This window comes from Hippocampus bargibanti, linkage group LG18 (genome assembly GCF_051943395.1).
Source record: "Hippocampus bargibanti isolate YZ-2025 linkage group LG18, ASM5194339v1, whole genome shotgun sequence".
Lineage (NCBI taxonomy): Eukaryota > Metazoa > Chordata > Actinopteri > Syngnathiformes > Syngnathidae > Hippocampus > Hippocampus bargibanti.
Window position 1 is genome coordinate 12,473,235 of NC_142751.1, and position 16,214 is coordinate 12,489,448.

Here is a 16,214-nt window from a genome sequence, read left to right on the forward strand (position 1 = left end):
CTCATTTGCACCCCCATAAAAAAAACAAAAACTTTATCTGTCACTTTAAAAAGGGACATACAGTAAAGTCTCGTTATATCGATATCGGATATATTGATAGTCCCGGTTATATCGATACTATTTCTATGCACGCACGGAGAAAATTACATGCAAACAGGGTCGGATATATCGATAGTCCCTGTTATATCGATATTTTTTCAGACTCCCTTGAATATCGATATAACGAGACTTTACTGTATATTGCAAAAGGCACTTTTCCAAAATCAACACGTTTTCTTCCATTGCCTGTAACAACGATAAACTCCTTACCCGTCGATATCACATCCGACCGTTGCGTTTGAAGCAATTCAAACTTATAGTACTTGTATGCATACATATGTGTACAGTATGTATATACAGTAGTTGTATCTATCTATGTATTGTGTATCTACACTACAAATGCACCGATGCGCATGTGGAATTGCCGCGGCTTGGAATTGAGGCGGATTTACGTGGGACAGGAGATGTGAGACAGTCTCTTTGTGTCAATAGATGCTGCAGCTTTGTGTTTGATTTCAACATTTAGCTTGTAGCAGACGTGCACATTTCAACGTGACGTCCTTGATCCACTGGTGAAAAGGATGCTCTGATCCTCTCCTCTTTCATCTAGAACCGCTTCATAGAACAGAGGGTGCAGAAAGGTGCTTAAAATTGAATGACTGTCTGTGTCTTTTGTGTTGTGTCAAATTATTTGTTAGTTTAGTGTTTTTTGTTGTTTGTTTGACTTCAGGATGGCGCCGCAAGAGGGACTGCCTTTACAGCAGCTCCTGTATTTTGTTTTTTGATTTCTTCCTTTTCTTTCCTCTTACACATCACAAGGCTAATCCAATCCAATCCAAATGGAATCTGTATGTACAGTACATAGAATGTATGTTACATGTGCGTGTGGCACATGTAACATAAAGACATACTAGTGTTTTATGATAGTACCTAACAATATTCAATTGCCTGTGACTAAAAAGCAAAGAGCCTCTGTCGTGCACATGTGCAGTTGACGAATGGCCGATCTCATTGCAAACAGTTGCTCATATGTCTCTCTCTACGATGTCCAGGTCAATCCACTTCTTGGTTGATAATAGCGCCGTGTTGTTTGTCGTTTAGTGAAAAAAAAAATCTTGTATACGAGACACCTCAAAATGTTGTTTCCCCCGATATGAATACGAGGTACCATTTTTGTTGTTGTTGTTCTAGTGACTTAGTGGTGTGCGCAAAGGTCAGTCACCCGGTGCGCCATTGTGAGTTACCAGACAGCAGTTTGTTCACGATCGGACAGTTGGGAGTCTCATTCGGTCGCTTCGGAGAACGAAGTACAGTTCTAGTATTTGTAGTTCATTCTATCTAACCACTGCCTGTAATTTGTTGCCTATTCTGCCTATTTATAGTTTGTCAATCTCGAAGTGAGTTGGGTGAGAAGGGAGAATTGTTGTTGCATCATTATATTATCGCACAGCGCAGATGCACCTTAATCACATTATCATTGACAACAATTTTGCTGCCATTTCTTCAGCAGAAATGGTAGCTTGTCATTTAATTGTTCTGATTCTGCTAGCATTAGCAGTGGAAAACGCCACTACTGGATTTTGATATTCGCAAGATGTTCAGGTCAATAAAACTGACGTTGGAAAAAAACCGCAAGACAAATTGAACTATTGTCGTTCAGATTGGTTCATTCGGGTGGACTGCAATTCAAGTTAAATTGAAAACGAACGTCTGCAATGGAACCGCATCGTGTTCAGTTTATTGGTAATCCAATGATGTGATTATTAGAAAAAAAAATAGTTGTTAACTCATTCACTGCCAGACACGTGCAAAAATATGGCCATTTTGTCATTGTCACTCAAATTTCAGGACCCACAGAATATTGAGTTTTAGGACTACATAAACTTTCAATTCAGCCTAAGAAACCTTAGACTCTCTTCTTTCATCAGAAAAAAAGAGTTAATTCCTAAATTATATGGTTCTGGAGTTATATCAACTTGAAATGAGGGCGGCTGTCCAAAATACAATGCAATCCATACATGAAACAAAGCGCAAGCCTGGAAAAAAGAAAATACTGCATCCTTGTGGAAAGGAAAAGACATTTCCAGAGGCCATGACCAGCGCTTTATCGGCACCCAAGCATGAAAACACAAAAACCTGAAAAAATTCGGGAATGCCGCTCTACGTCATATTTTCAATTCCTTAATACGTTTGTGAATAGCAATGAGTGAGTTAATTTACTGTACATTTTATTTTAGCCAAACCTGTAGAACCAAAACATTTATCCATAATAATTCTATTGTTTAACACAATCTGAAGTAATTCATTTCTTGTGTTCATGCAAAAAAAAAAAAGACGTAAAGTGTCCTTGAGAGTTTTGAATGGCGCCGATAAATGAAATACAGTAAAGTCTCGTTATATCGATATCGGATATATCGATAATCCCGGTTATATCGATACTATTTCTATGCACGCACGGAGACAATTACATGCAAACAGGGTCGGATATATCGATAGTCCCGGTTATATCGATATTTTTTCGGACTCCCTTGAATATCGATATAACGAGACTTTACTGTATATTATTATTATACATGCTAGCAAACCAATTAAAACATGATCACAGGTTGAATCACAATTGCAACAGTCAGGCAAAAAAAATTATTTCTCAATAGCATTTAGCCCGAGTTAATAATATATTACAAGTTAGTTGTTTCGGGCCATAAAAATTCTTGCGTCAACAGCCTGTGGACTCTTTACATTACGCGATGTTATTTTGTGGCCCGCAGTTGCAAGCTAGCTTAATGGCTCTTGTGCACTACTCAGCTCATTATCACCTGTTGCACTACAATAGCGCACGACGACCGAATGTGTTCGCAGCAAACCAGTCCGGTGGCTTGCATCAACCCCCCCCCCCCCCACACACCCCACCACCACTCCCACGGGAAGCTTAATATGAAGGATTTGTCTGCTCGGACCAGTAAACGGTTGCCAGCTCCGGGCGGCGTGATGCTAACTGCAAATGCCTCAGATGTGGAACATGTGTCAAAAGTCTTTAGGCCTGTACGTGCCACCGGGAGATAAGCATCTTCACCCCCCTCTTTTATCCCCAACCACCCTAACATGATGCTTCTACTCAAACCAGTTTTTCGTGCAAAAAAAGACAAACAATGGCAAATCGGGAGCAGAGGAGGAGGAAAAAAAAAATCCTCGGGTTATTTGTCGTCAAGTTAGCGCCGTATAAATACGTGGACGCCCTGTTCATGAGAAGATTTAGCGCAAAGGAGTTGGGGGGGGGCGGGATTGATTGTGGTTTAGATTTAGAGGCTGGGGATGTTGCCGTGACCCCCCTTCATCCTTCATGTGACGTTCGCCGAGCACCCGCCGACGCTACATGGCGGCGGGGGCCACTTCAGTCTAGCCTTCCTACTTCCTTGAAGTTGCCTTTTTTTTTTTTGTTAGTCCATCCTCTCTATCCTCTTTTAAGAGGATAGCGCTATAAAGCGCCACATTCCTTCACCGTCTTTTGGGCTAAGAGGTTGGGGTGGCTTCGCTCTCTCGGGGGTTAAGTGGGATAAGTGCGTGGCTCATGTCAAGCCGGCAAAACTGCCCCCCCCCCATCTCCAATAGTTTCTGGAAAATTTGCAACGGGGTCAGATTGGATTACGGTGTTTTGGTATTTATACGGAGACGGAGGAAGCTTTGAAATGGAAAACCATAAGCGGAAAAGCAAGTGCCAGGCAGTCTGAAAGCACAAAAAGAAAAGGGGAAAAAAAAATGGCGCTAATTTCCTCCGATGGCACGGGTTGGACTTGTCTCGTCCCGACGTACAATTTCCTGTTTTGTTCCTGCGGGTGACAGTTTGAGGGAAATGCATTCGTAAATCTTACAAGGGAACCGTCGAGAGTAGACGGTTAGCAAGGCAACGTCAACGCGTCCCATTTAGATTGTATTCAATATATTTATCACGACCAAAATGAATCAAAAACACCCCGACTTTCATTTTGATTGTCCATGACCCTCCTTGTGAAAAAAAACGGAGCCCAAATTAGTCTCCTTTCTGTATTTATTAAGAACCGAGAAATATTTTATGTATTTTTTCTGGGATTTTTATTTATTTTTTTTTTTTTTGAGAAATAAGTCACTTTTTTGAATTGCAAACTGAACCATAAATTGAACTTTTTTTTGCAAAGTTAAACATTATGCAAAAGAGTACAAAACCTTTTCCAGAAAAAAACAAAATTAAAAATGTATATATATTTATAAAAAACTATTCAAATATAGATTTTTTTATATATTTTATGTATTTTTATATATTAACAATTATATGTTTCTATATATATTTGTAAAACTATATAAAGATTTTTTTAAATTATATCTACTGTATATATTTAAAATTACATATATTTTGTACTATATATATATATATATATATATATATATATATATATATATATATATATATATATATTATAGAAAAGTGTATGTTTTTAAAAATTATATATATATATATATATATATATATATATATATATATATATATATATATATATATATATATTTGGTTTGAAAGGGGAGTAAAAGAAGTTATTTTCATAAAACAGAAAACCCCTTCATTAAATCGCCATGGTGGGGTGAGGTTCAATTTGGATCGTTCGTACAATAGACTTCTTAGGCAACATAGGCTTATTTATGCTGATGAGGTGATACCAGAGCAAATGGGGCAATCAGGCCAGTCTAGACCCCATACTCACTCAGGACAATAGAAGTAATCAGTGTAGCCGCAGGGAGTAGTCCTCTGCTCCCCCCAACCTGAGAGCAGGGACTAATCATAACAGAGTCTTGCACCGCCACGTCTGGACAGTAGGGATATATATATATATATAGGGCCAAAACTACCAGCAAAAGATTTTAGTTTCCTGACGAAGCCTCTTGGATAAGAAGCGAAAGGTCAAACACCTTCAAAGAAGTACAGATGACGGCTGAAGACACATTTTCATCGATGGACCACTCCTTTACGACTGAGAGCGTACACAGACATACTTTATAGGGAGAAATACAGAAATATAATTCAGCATTTCTGTTGGAAATGAACAAGTTATCATTTTAGAATCTGGTTGCTTTCAAGGCGCTAGCCGCTAACAACGATGCTCCTGATCTCCATTTTTTTTCCCCTGCTATATTTTCTTCCCTCGCCAAGACCCAGCAGGGTGCGCTCACTTATTGCAATTCCAAATTCCGAGTGATGACCAAAATGTGCGACAATTTTTGAAGGTCATGTTGTCTGTTACACATTGTTGATATTAGTTGCAGCGCGCCGCACAGCTCCCTCCATAGTTAAATCTTTTCATTTCAACATGGCGTCTTAAAAGTTGAGATGCTTTAAAATAGCCTCTGTAAAGCAGCGCGTAATATATTCTTGTGTAGAATCTTTTTTTTTTTTTTTTTTTTATATAGACATAAAGAACTTTTCCATAAGTTGCCTCATGTTACTCCTCCCCCCACCCCCTGTGCCCCCCACTCTTCCTTCTTCTCCCCCTCCTGCTTCTGTTGAAACTTGACCTCCAGTTTCTGGGTGAATTCACAGTTTTGTCAGTAGCGAGAACAACAATTTTTGAAGTGTTCGCGGCGGCGGCGAACTCAAGCGGCGGCAAAGTTGAGTGCGGTCAATTGAATCTCCCGCATGCCTCTGCCGCCATGAATGCACCACTACTGACCTCACCCCCCCCCCGCCCCCCACACTTTGCCCCCCCCTATCCTCTGCCCCACTACCCACCATACTCCCCACACTCCTCTGCCACTAGTTAGTTTTTACATATTTGCTCACAAAGTCCGTCTTTTTCAGTTGAAGATTTTACGTTTCATGAATATAATGAGATAAATTAAGTCTTTTATAAAAAAAAAAATGATATATGCATGTGTGGTTATTTACTAATATTGATTTAGGTCACTTAGTTTGCTTCACACAGGTATAAAAACCCGCATTGACATTACACACATTAAGGGTAACAATTCTAGAAACAATTAAAAATAAAACAAAGTCGCCGAAGAGCATATTGTGAAACATTACCTAGGATAGTGCTCCAACTTTCTACATTCAATGTTTTTGATTGCACAGCATTTTTTAACTCATTCACTGCCAGCCCTGCAAAAATGTTTCCACTCCAATGCCAGGGTTGTAGTCATTGTCACTCAAATTCCAGGACCCACAAAAATATTGAGTTTTAGGACTACATAAACATTCAATACAGTGTTGAAAACCTTAGACATTCTTCTTTCACCGGAAAAAAAAGAGTTAATTCCTAAGTTATATGGGTCTGGAGTTATATGAGCTTGAAATGGGGGCAGCTGTACAAAATACAACGCAATACATATTGGTTTATATAGCGCTGAAGCTGCAACATAGCGCTAACATGGAAAAAAAGGGAAATTCTGCCGGCTTGTGGAAAAAAAAAACATCGCCAGAGGCCATGGCCAGCGCTTTATCCGCACCTAAACATGAAAAAAACAAAACCCGAATAAATTCGGGAATGGCGCTCTATGTCATATTTTCAATTCCCGAATAAATTTGTGAATGGCAGTGAATGAGTTAAAGGGATGTTGCAAAAAAAATTGAATTTAAAAGCATTTCCCCCCCAGAGCTGACTTAACTTACTCAATTTGCTGGCAGCACAACAGCCAACTGCTGCTTCACCATGTTTGCTTTTAACATTGAGCTTCACTGTTTGAATTGAGTCCGCGGACTCAGTCATAGTGAATTGTATTGATAAGGCATTCGACATTCATTTATTTATTTGTTGACGATTCTTGGTTTTCTGAATATTTTTGGGGCGTGGCTTAAACACGCCCCTTTTTGCCGCAATTAAGCTCCAACATAAGCCCCCCCCCCCTCCCCGCCCCTCAGGCAAATGCTCAGCGAGTGGGATTAAAGCACAAAAAAAAACAGTCCGTTTTCGATGTTGCCTTCCTGAAGTAGGAGCTTGCGTTTAATGTTAACATGCTCATAGTGGAAGCAACTTGTGCAATTTGCGGCCACCGTGCGTCAACAGCTTCATTTGGTTATGGACTGACAAAGCGCACCCGTTAACCTTTCCAACCTTTCTTTCTAATAGTCCATTCCCTTGTTTTTTTTTTTTTTCTTTTGTAATGCCAGATCCCCAGATGCACTCGGCTATATGCAGCCGACATGCGTTTAAATGTCCTTCCTTTAGATCTCTTATGAGTTAAATATGACTCACTTTCAGTCACCCCCCCACCCCCTCCCCTTTTTTTTTGGTTTTACTAGCTGTGTTTGGCTTTACTGCTTTTTCATGTTCAAATTGAATGTCCCGTCAGGAGACTTGTGACATTTGAAATACGACGCCAGGTCGTATTTACCGAGCTAGACAATACACGAAAGCCACATGAAAATCAAAATAAGTCGGATGCGGTTAAGAGCCGTGCCCTCATTTATTGAATTCCTCCACAGATGTTTTGCATAAAGACATTTTCAAGGGGGTAATGAGGAGGGGAGCGTGTTTGGATGTAAGTTGAACCTGGGCGCCTTTCATTTTCTTTTTTTTTTTTTTTTTTTTTGTGTTGCTTATGTGATTCAGGAGCGTCGGCAACCCAGGCGCGGAAAAGATTTGAACGTGTGCAGCTGCTGCATTAAGTTTTCCCCATCAAAGCGTCGAGTGATGAATTGATGGTCATTTGTGGTCATGCTTGCCTTCACGGCTCCCTTTGAGGCTTCTCAGCGGTGCTTTGGGAAGAACAAAAAAAAAAACATCATTTGATTGAGTTAGCTCGGAGCTAATAATGCCAAATTTACTTGATGCTACAATCTATTTGAATAAGTCTTTCGACAGAAGTGACTCACTCAACCTGTTTTGAGGCTGAGAAATCTCCAAAGTCAAAGTCACTGTCCTCAATTTAAAAAGGAATGTTTCCATTGCAAACAGTCAATATAAAATGTCGACTGTTTGCGTGAGAGCAAGATAAAAAATTTAAAACAAATAACACCCTTGTGATCTATAACCCGTGCGACAAACAAACAAACAAATACATAAATACATATTATAAATAAATAAATAAATATTACAAATAAATAAATAATAAATGGACCAATAAATACATAAATAAATGGACTAATAAATACATAATTAAAAAACAAATACATGAATAAATACATAATTAAAACTAACTAAAGAAATACAAAGTGTGATGAATAAATATTTATAAATAAATCAATAATTATAAATAATAAATAATATAAAAAAATATATAAATATAAAAAATAATATAAAAAATAAAAACATAAATGCATGTTATAAACAAACAAACAAACAAATGAATAAATAAATGAATAAATAAATAAATAAATAAATAAATAATCAGACGGTAAATATAAATAAAGAAAAAAATCAGACCAATAAATACATAAATAAATAGACTGATAAATACATAATTAAATAAACAAAGACATAAATAAATACATAATTAAAAGTAAATGAATAAATAAACAGTCTGATAAATAAATAAAAAATAAAAATAAATAATAAAAAAATAAAGAAACAATACATGAATAAATACATAATTAAAACTGAATAAATACACAGTGTGATAAATAAATATTTATAAATAAATAATTATAAATAATAAATAATATAAAAAATATATAAATATAAAAAATAAAAAATAAAAAATAATAAAAAATAATACAATAAATATAAATAAATACATAAATACATGTTATAAACAAACAAACAAATGAATAAATAAATAAATAAATAAATAAATAAATAAATAAATAAATAAATAAATAAATAAATAAACACATAAATAAATAAATAAATAAACAGACAGTAAATATAAATAAATAATAAACGGACCAATAAATACATAAATAAACAGACTGATAAATACATAATTAAATAAAAAAATACATGAATAAATATATATAAACTAATATGTATGTATTGCATTGTATTTTGGACAGCCGCCCTCATTTCAAGCTCATCGAACTCCAGACCCATATCATTTAGGAATTAACTCTTTTTTTCTGATGAAAGAAGAGAGTCTAAGGTTTCTTACGCTCCATTGAGTGATGATGTCATCCTAAAACTCAATATTCTGTGGGTCCTGGAATTTGAGTGACAATGACAAAAACCCTGGCATTGGAGTGGACACATTTTTGCACATGTCCGGCAGTGAATGAGTTAAAAAAATGCTGTGCAATCAAAAACATTTAACATAGCCATAGTACTATACTGGCATTGAATTAAAATAATGTATTTATATATAACAAAAAAACGTTTCTGGCAATATAACATTTGTCAAGGTCAACTTTTGTGTGTTGAAAGTGTTGAACTTTGACCATCCACTCACGTTTTTAACAATACAATAGCTTGACAAACACTAAAGCCTACTAAATCACTGTATTGTACGGTTGTCCAGGATGCTTTTATGTAGAAATCAAGGTAATACAGTAAAGTCTCGTTATATTGATATTCAAGGGAATCCGAAAAAATATCGATATAACCGGGACTATCGATATATCCGATATCGATATAACGAGACTTTACTGTATTTTTTTTAACTGAAGTTTTTTTTAAGTGATACATCGTGTAAATCGGATGAGAGTTTTTAAATTCCCCTTGCACCATTGGAATTACACCCCCCCCACTCAACTTCCCAAAATGGTGCCCTCCAAAGTGTCATGTCTGGCGGCGCTCATGTGGGCTCCATCACGCAGCCTGCCGCCACGCAGACCAGGACACAAGCCCAAACCAACCAATTAAAATCCGATTAGGAAACATCTTAGTTAGCGAAAGGACCTTTCGCCGGCCCGGGGTCAGCCACCTAATAAGATCCATGGCCTATAGAGAAGCTGCAGACCTTCACAAATGCTCCTGGCGACCGAGCGTGGCCCCGGAGACCTCTCCTGGCCCGCATCGCGCTTTAATTGCTCACTGTATTTAAAAAGAAGAAGGTGGGATTCCAGTTAATTAGTCGGGGGGCCCGACATTATACGAGGTGGGGTTTGTTAGCTGGGATTTGGCCGCCGATCAGCTTTTGTGCGCGCCAAATGAGAAGTGAGTAGCGAGCCGGCGATACACAGCGCGCCTGTGCGGACTGGCGACAGTCTCCTTTCATGGGAAAACCTTAAAGGAGCCCCGCGTTATCACAGGACCTCATTATCTCATGTATGCTAGCATCCTTTGGCAGGGCGCCCTAATCAAGGGTGGCACAGACCTACTTTGCCGTACTTTTTTTTTGTGTGCGTCACACCCTTTGCGTGATCTGAGGTGTTGCGCGATTTATGCGTGACGTGTCCTCTTCTCCATTTTGTTTGGTCATTTAGCCGCTTGGCTCATTTAGCCGCTTCACTGCCATTCACAAATGTATGCGGGAGTTGAAAATATGACTTAGAGCGCCATTCATGAATTTGTTCGGGTTTGGGTTTTTCCGATAAAGCGCTGGTCAGACCTCTGGCAATGTTTTTCCCTCCCACGAGGGGGCAGCATTTGCCTTTTGTCCATCTTAGCGCTTCGTTCCAGCTTCAGATGTTGTTGAAGCGCTATATAAATCAATACCTATTGTATTTTAGACAGCCGCCCCCATTTCAGACTCAGATAACTCCAGACCCATATAATTTAGGAATTACAGTAAAGTCTCGTTATATCGATATCGGATATATCGATAGCCCCGGTTATATCGATACTATTTCTATGCACGCACGGAGAAAATTACATGCAAACAGGGCCGGATATATCGATAGTCCCGGTTATATCGATATTTTTTCGGACTCCCTTGAATATCGATATAACGAGACTTTACTGTAACTCTTTTAAATCGGAAACAATACTCCGCCCACCTTGCTTTCATCATTAAGCTACATATCCAAGCAACAAATGCTGTGTGGAATTTGGGAAATTTCGTCCCTTTTTCACGGGAGCCCAAAATTACGGGGTGAGTTCTCACTACGAACGCAAAAATAATGCGCGGTATATCTGCCACTAGGCAGTCAGGAGACTCAACTCCCTCCCTGCCCTGCCCCCCCTGCCTCTTCCCAATGCCACACTCACCACCACTACCATCCTGAATCTCTTTTTTTCTGCAAGACCTCACTTCAACCTTTTTCTGGGTATGTTTTTGCATTACTAGACTTCGTCACTTTACATACGTCACTACCTCACTTTACATTCAGGAATTACACGTATTGTCGGTTGTCAATTGTCTGTCTTTTTTAGCCACATTATAAATACCTCGCACGCCTGGTCCGAGAGGACATTAATTTAATCTGTGCTGTATGTCATGCATCAGAATCAGAATCAGAGTCATCTTTATTACCAAGTATGTCGAACACACAAGGAATGTGTTTCCGGTCGAACACACTGCACTAGTATCATCATCAAAAAAATTGCAAAGAGGCACTATACGGTTCCATTTGGGCTACTGTTCAAAGAGTTAATGGCTCGGGGGAAGAAGCTGTTTAAATGTCTGCTGGATTTGCTGCGCATGGATCGGTAGCGCCTGCCTGAGGGGAGTCGCTGGAAAAGGTGGTGGGCAGGGTGCAGAGGGTCCAGTAGGATTTTCCGCACCCTAGTTTGGAGTCTTGCAGTGTGCAAGTCCTAGAGAGTGGGTGCCAATGATTTTTTTTCCGCCGTCCGAACTGTCCGTTGAAGTCGGATTTTGTCCATTTTTGTGGCGGCCCCGAACCAAACGGTGATGAAAGAACATCTTAGCATATTTGGCAATAAAGCTGACTTTGATTTTGATGACAATTTCATGATGATTATTCTCATTCATTAATTCATTCATACTCATAGTTGTATCGTGGAAATATTTTAAAGCCAAATTGTTGTTGTTTTCTCACTGGAAGTAGTTGCACGTGCATCACCGCAGACGTGCATTAACAGGGCTTGTATGCTTTATGCCCCCACAGGGCGAAGGAGGGGGGGGGGGGGGAAATAAAGCATTTTATTTACCTGGAGGTGAGCGTTGCAAAGACGTCTACATGGAGAAAAAGATCGCAGGAAGAGATTTACACCTGCCTCTCTGCTGCCAGAGAAGAAGCCTATAGGCTACAGAGATGGCCCAGTGGAGCCAGCTTGTCTGGGGCCTCTGCTTAGAACCCCCTCCCGCCCCCACCTACACCACCCCCATTCCCTCTCACGCCCCTTCCACTCCCCCCCTCCTCCCATTCCCTCTCGTCTCCCTCCCTCTTTGCTCCCTCCTCCCTTTCCCTCCGCTGTGGATTAAACAACATAAAAAATGACCATCAACGCACACACTGTAAACAGATTACTCTGCTTGGCGCCTGGCGTACAAACTGAGGCGCTCAGGGCAAAAAAAAAAGAAAAGAAAGAAAAAAAAAAAGCTCGTGGCCGAATCACGTGTGTGACCCCCCCCCCCCCCCCCTCCCCCCCGACCCACAGCCCTCCTGCCCACAGCCTCAGCCTCTTTTCTCCATCAGCTAAACGTGCACGAGTGTATTTCCCGCCCATGTCACTTGTCCTGGATAAGGCTACTTGTCTTTCATTGTGACCTTCCCAAAACTCATTTTCAGATTTTCGAATGTTATTTGTTTATTAGCATCTATGCTAACTGGCGGTATTTTTAGAAGAAAAATGAAAATAATCAGACAAATTATTCTCTTACCGAGCACCTTTATGGATTTAAACGGCACTTTGTGGCGGGCACTAAGACCATGTATCTCACCCAGCAGGTGTACAGCAAGGGGCGTGGTTATGATAAGATATTTTACTGCATTTTCCCATGTTGAAAGCAGATCCACTTGTTAGCAGTTGGAATAAAGAGCGCTTAAAACGAAATGTATTATTATTATTATTATTATTCATTTCACAATCGCACCAGTGATTTGCAGTCAATCTAAGAAATCAACCCCCCATTGTCAAAACCATTTCACAATTATATCGCGTTCATTATTCAATACAAAATGTGAAAGAGGAAGAATAATAATAACAATAATACATTTCATTTATAAGCGCTTTTCAAAACTCTTATGGTCACTTTACAGTCACAGGATTGGTTTTTCTGTGGGTGAGTAGCGGCAGCCACACGCGCCAGCGTTCACGCAACCCAGAAGTAACTCAAATAGATATCAAGCTAGGTAGTTAGCGAATAGATAGTATAACATCATTAACCCCTATTCTTAAAAAACAAAACAAAAAAAAACAAAAAAAAAAACAATACTGCCTTGATTTCAAAATAAAATACTGGATACAAAAACAATAAAGCACCTCATAGTCATTTCTCAATTTACTAATTTCACACAACAAAAAAATAATTATGATATATGAAATATAAAATATGTACAAAGACAAACAGTGCGAGTGAAGGGTAATTTTGTCATTTTAACCCTGGTCTGCATTAAAAAAAAAGTGACATTGCTTTCACTTACACATGGACCTCTTACACACACACTCACACTCACACGTATACACACACTTACACACGCACACACACACACACACACACATACACACACACACACACACACACACACACACACACACACACACACACACACACACACACACACACACACACACACACACACACACACACACACACACGGGATAAAGTGTAAAGGGCTTGTCTTGTGTCTTGTCTGGTGGTGAAGCTATTTTTGAAAAAAAAAATCCCCATCTTGATGCAAAGCCCTGTGCGCTCTGATTTGTGCAAAAATCAAGTCTTCACATGGAGCTTGTTTGAACGCCGGCCTGCAAATCATCAGCCTGTCAACGTTGCAGATGCTCGGCGAATGGCTGGGATTTTACGCCGCTCGCTTGAGGACCGACTCCCGGCCTGCTTTTTATTTATTTTTCATCTACCTAGTTGGCTATTAGCTATATGGCTAGCTAGCCAGCTATTTCAGTCAGGAAATATATCAGCTCGCTATCTATTAGCTATCTATTAGCTAGCTAACTAGCTAGCTTTCTATCTTTTTGAGTTACTTCCGGGTTGAGTGAACGCTGGCGCGTGTGGCTGCCACTGCTCACCCACAGAAAAACTGATCCTGTGACTGTAAAGTGACTTTGAGAGTTTTGAAACTCAAATAGCTGGCAAGCTAGCTATTAGCCATCTATCTAGCTGGCTGTTAGCTATATAGCTAGCTATCCAGCTATTTAAGTCAGGAAAAATATTAGTTAGCTATCTATTAGCTATCTAGCTATCTATTAGCTAGCTAGCTAGCTAGCTTTCTATTTTTTTTTTTAGTTACTTCCGGGCTGGCGCGTGTGGCTGCCGCTGCTCACCCGCAGAAAAACTAATCCTGTAACTGTAAAGTGACCTTGAGAGTTTTGAAAGGCGCTGAGAAATGTATTATGATTATTATTATCAAGTTAGCCTTACCGCTTTGAGTAACTCCCATTTTAAACAGCAGTGCTAGCATGATTGATTAGTTGCTGAGCGTGCACAAAGTGTTAATGGAGGAGCTTTTAGGCTAAACACCGATATGCCGATGACTCCAAGTTGTAAATTATCTACAGATTTCTTTGATTTTTTTAAACAAAAAATATTTTCGTCTTTAAAAAAAAATATATTGATTTTACAATTTTCCATGCATCCTGTTGTCGTCAATCAGCTGCGAGAGTCGAACTGGAATCATCTGCCTCATATAATGACAATCGTTGACGTGCATGCTTATAAAGGACAACCGACACCATTTTTTGTTTGTTTCCTAAGTGACATCAGAAAAACGCTTTATAGCATCTAAAATACCCAAAACACGCAGGCTGATATTTTTAGTCAAATGAAAATCACCAATAAAAATGACTTCAATTGTCCCAAAGCTACTTCAAAATGACGAGTTTCAGAAGGTCCCGCCCCCTTGTTCGTGACGTCACGCCAGGATGTCTTCGCCTTGCTCTAGAATCAAAACAATGGCTTCAGATTTGGAGAAGATGCTTTTTGTTACTCATCCAGTCATGACTATGATTGAAATACTTCTGAAGTGGAAAGCATACATGTTTGCAATCGATTAAAGAAGTCCTTCCGTGTCAATTCGAGCCGTCTGGACTGAACGGATTTCGACTTACAACCATTTTGACTTACGACCGTTTGGTTGGAACGGAACTCGGTCATAAGTCGGATGTTTCCTGTATTTCTAAAATTGTGAGGAAAAAATGTGCTTGACTCTGATCACCCCCCCCCCCCAAAATAAATAAATACAGTAAAGTCTCGTTATATCGATATCGGATATATCGATAGTCCCGGTTATATCGATACTATTTCTATGCACGCACGGAGAAAATTACATGCAAACAGGGTCGGATATATCGATAGTCCCGGTTATATCGATATGTTTTCTGACTCCCTTGAATATCGATATAACGAGACTTTACTGTATATATAATAATTCCAGTGTAACATTTTCACCATCCCTCTTTTGAAAAGGCGCCATCAATGCACTACACTTGCGAGTTACGTACTCGGTCAACGATTTCTATTTATTCCCCCCCCCCCCACCTTCCACTCCTACTGCCCCCCTCCTCCCACCCAATAAATAATTCAGCATTCATAGCCCGCCCCAGTGGCCCCCACATGCACCAATCTCTCAGTTACAAGCATCCTGGGAGTATAAGGCAGTACAAGCGCATCCTTAATAAACAAATACAAGATGGCGAGCAGCTCCGGTTTCACGGCTGAAACATCCTGTGTCTCTCTGCCGAAGGAAGGGGGGCTTGGGACGGGACGGGGGGGACGGGGGGGGGGGGGGGGGGGGGAGTGGCATCGTCGTCCGTATTCATTATCGCCCACTTTCGGCGGCCCGGGCGTCACATGATTACCACGCGTCTTATGAAATGCATATTTGGTATGATAGAGCATATTAATTAGACATATCCACTTCACGTTCACCATACGAGAAACTTGATCTAGTCCTGATTCGTTAACCTCAATCTTGTGTTTGTGTGTGTGTGTGTGTGTGTGTGTCCCAAAACAAAGGCCACCATTTTTTTCCTTCTATCCTAATTGATTTTAGAGGTACTTATAAAATGACATTTAATCCTGTTTGCCTTCACCTAACACTTCAGAACAAGATCATCCACTTAAAAAAAATACAATAAAATAATTACTTGCAGTTTTAGTTCATCAGTCTCATTTTCTTCAAGGTTTAAACATGAACTGATTACAATACATATTAAAGGACAACCGACGCCGCCGGACAAGTTGAGTCCATAATTGGTAAA

The 16,214-nt window shown here is 39.5% G+C and overlaps 1 pseudogene across 1 annotated transcript in view; it reads left to right on the top strand.

Annotated features, from left to right (window-relative positions):
* Positions 1–12,709: 12,709 nt before the first annotated feature.
* LOC148884696 (uncharacterized) overlaps positions 12,710–16,214 on the top strand; it is a 234,484-nt pseudogene continuing 230,979 nt past the window's right edge. Inside the window, exons 1-2 of the transcript XR_016118338.1 lie at positions 12,710–12,746; positions 13,684–13,828. The product of XR_016118338.1 is annotated as an uncharacterized LOC148884696 (transcript). The remainder of the gene's footprint in view (positions 12,747–13,683; positions 13,829–16,214) is intronic.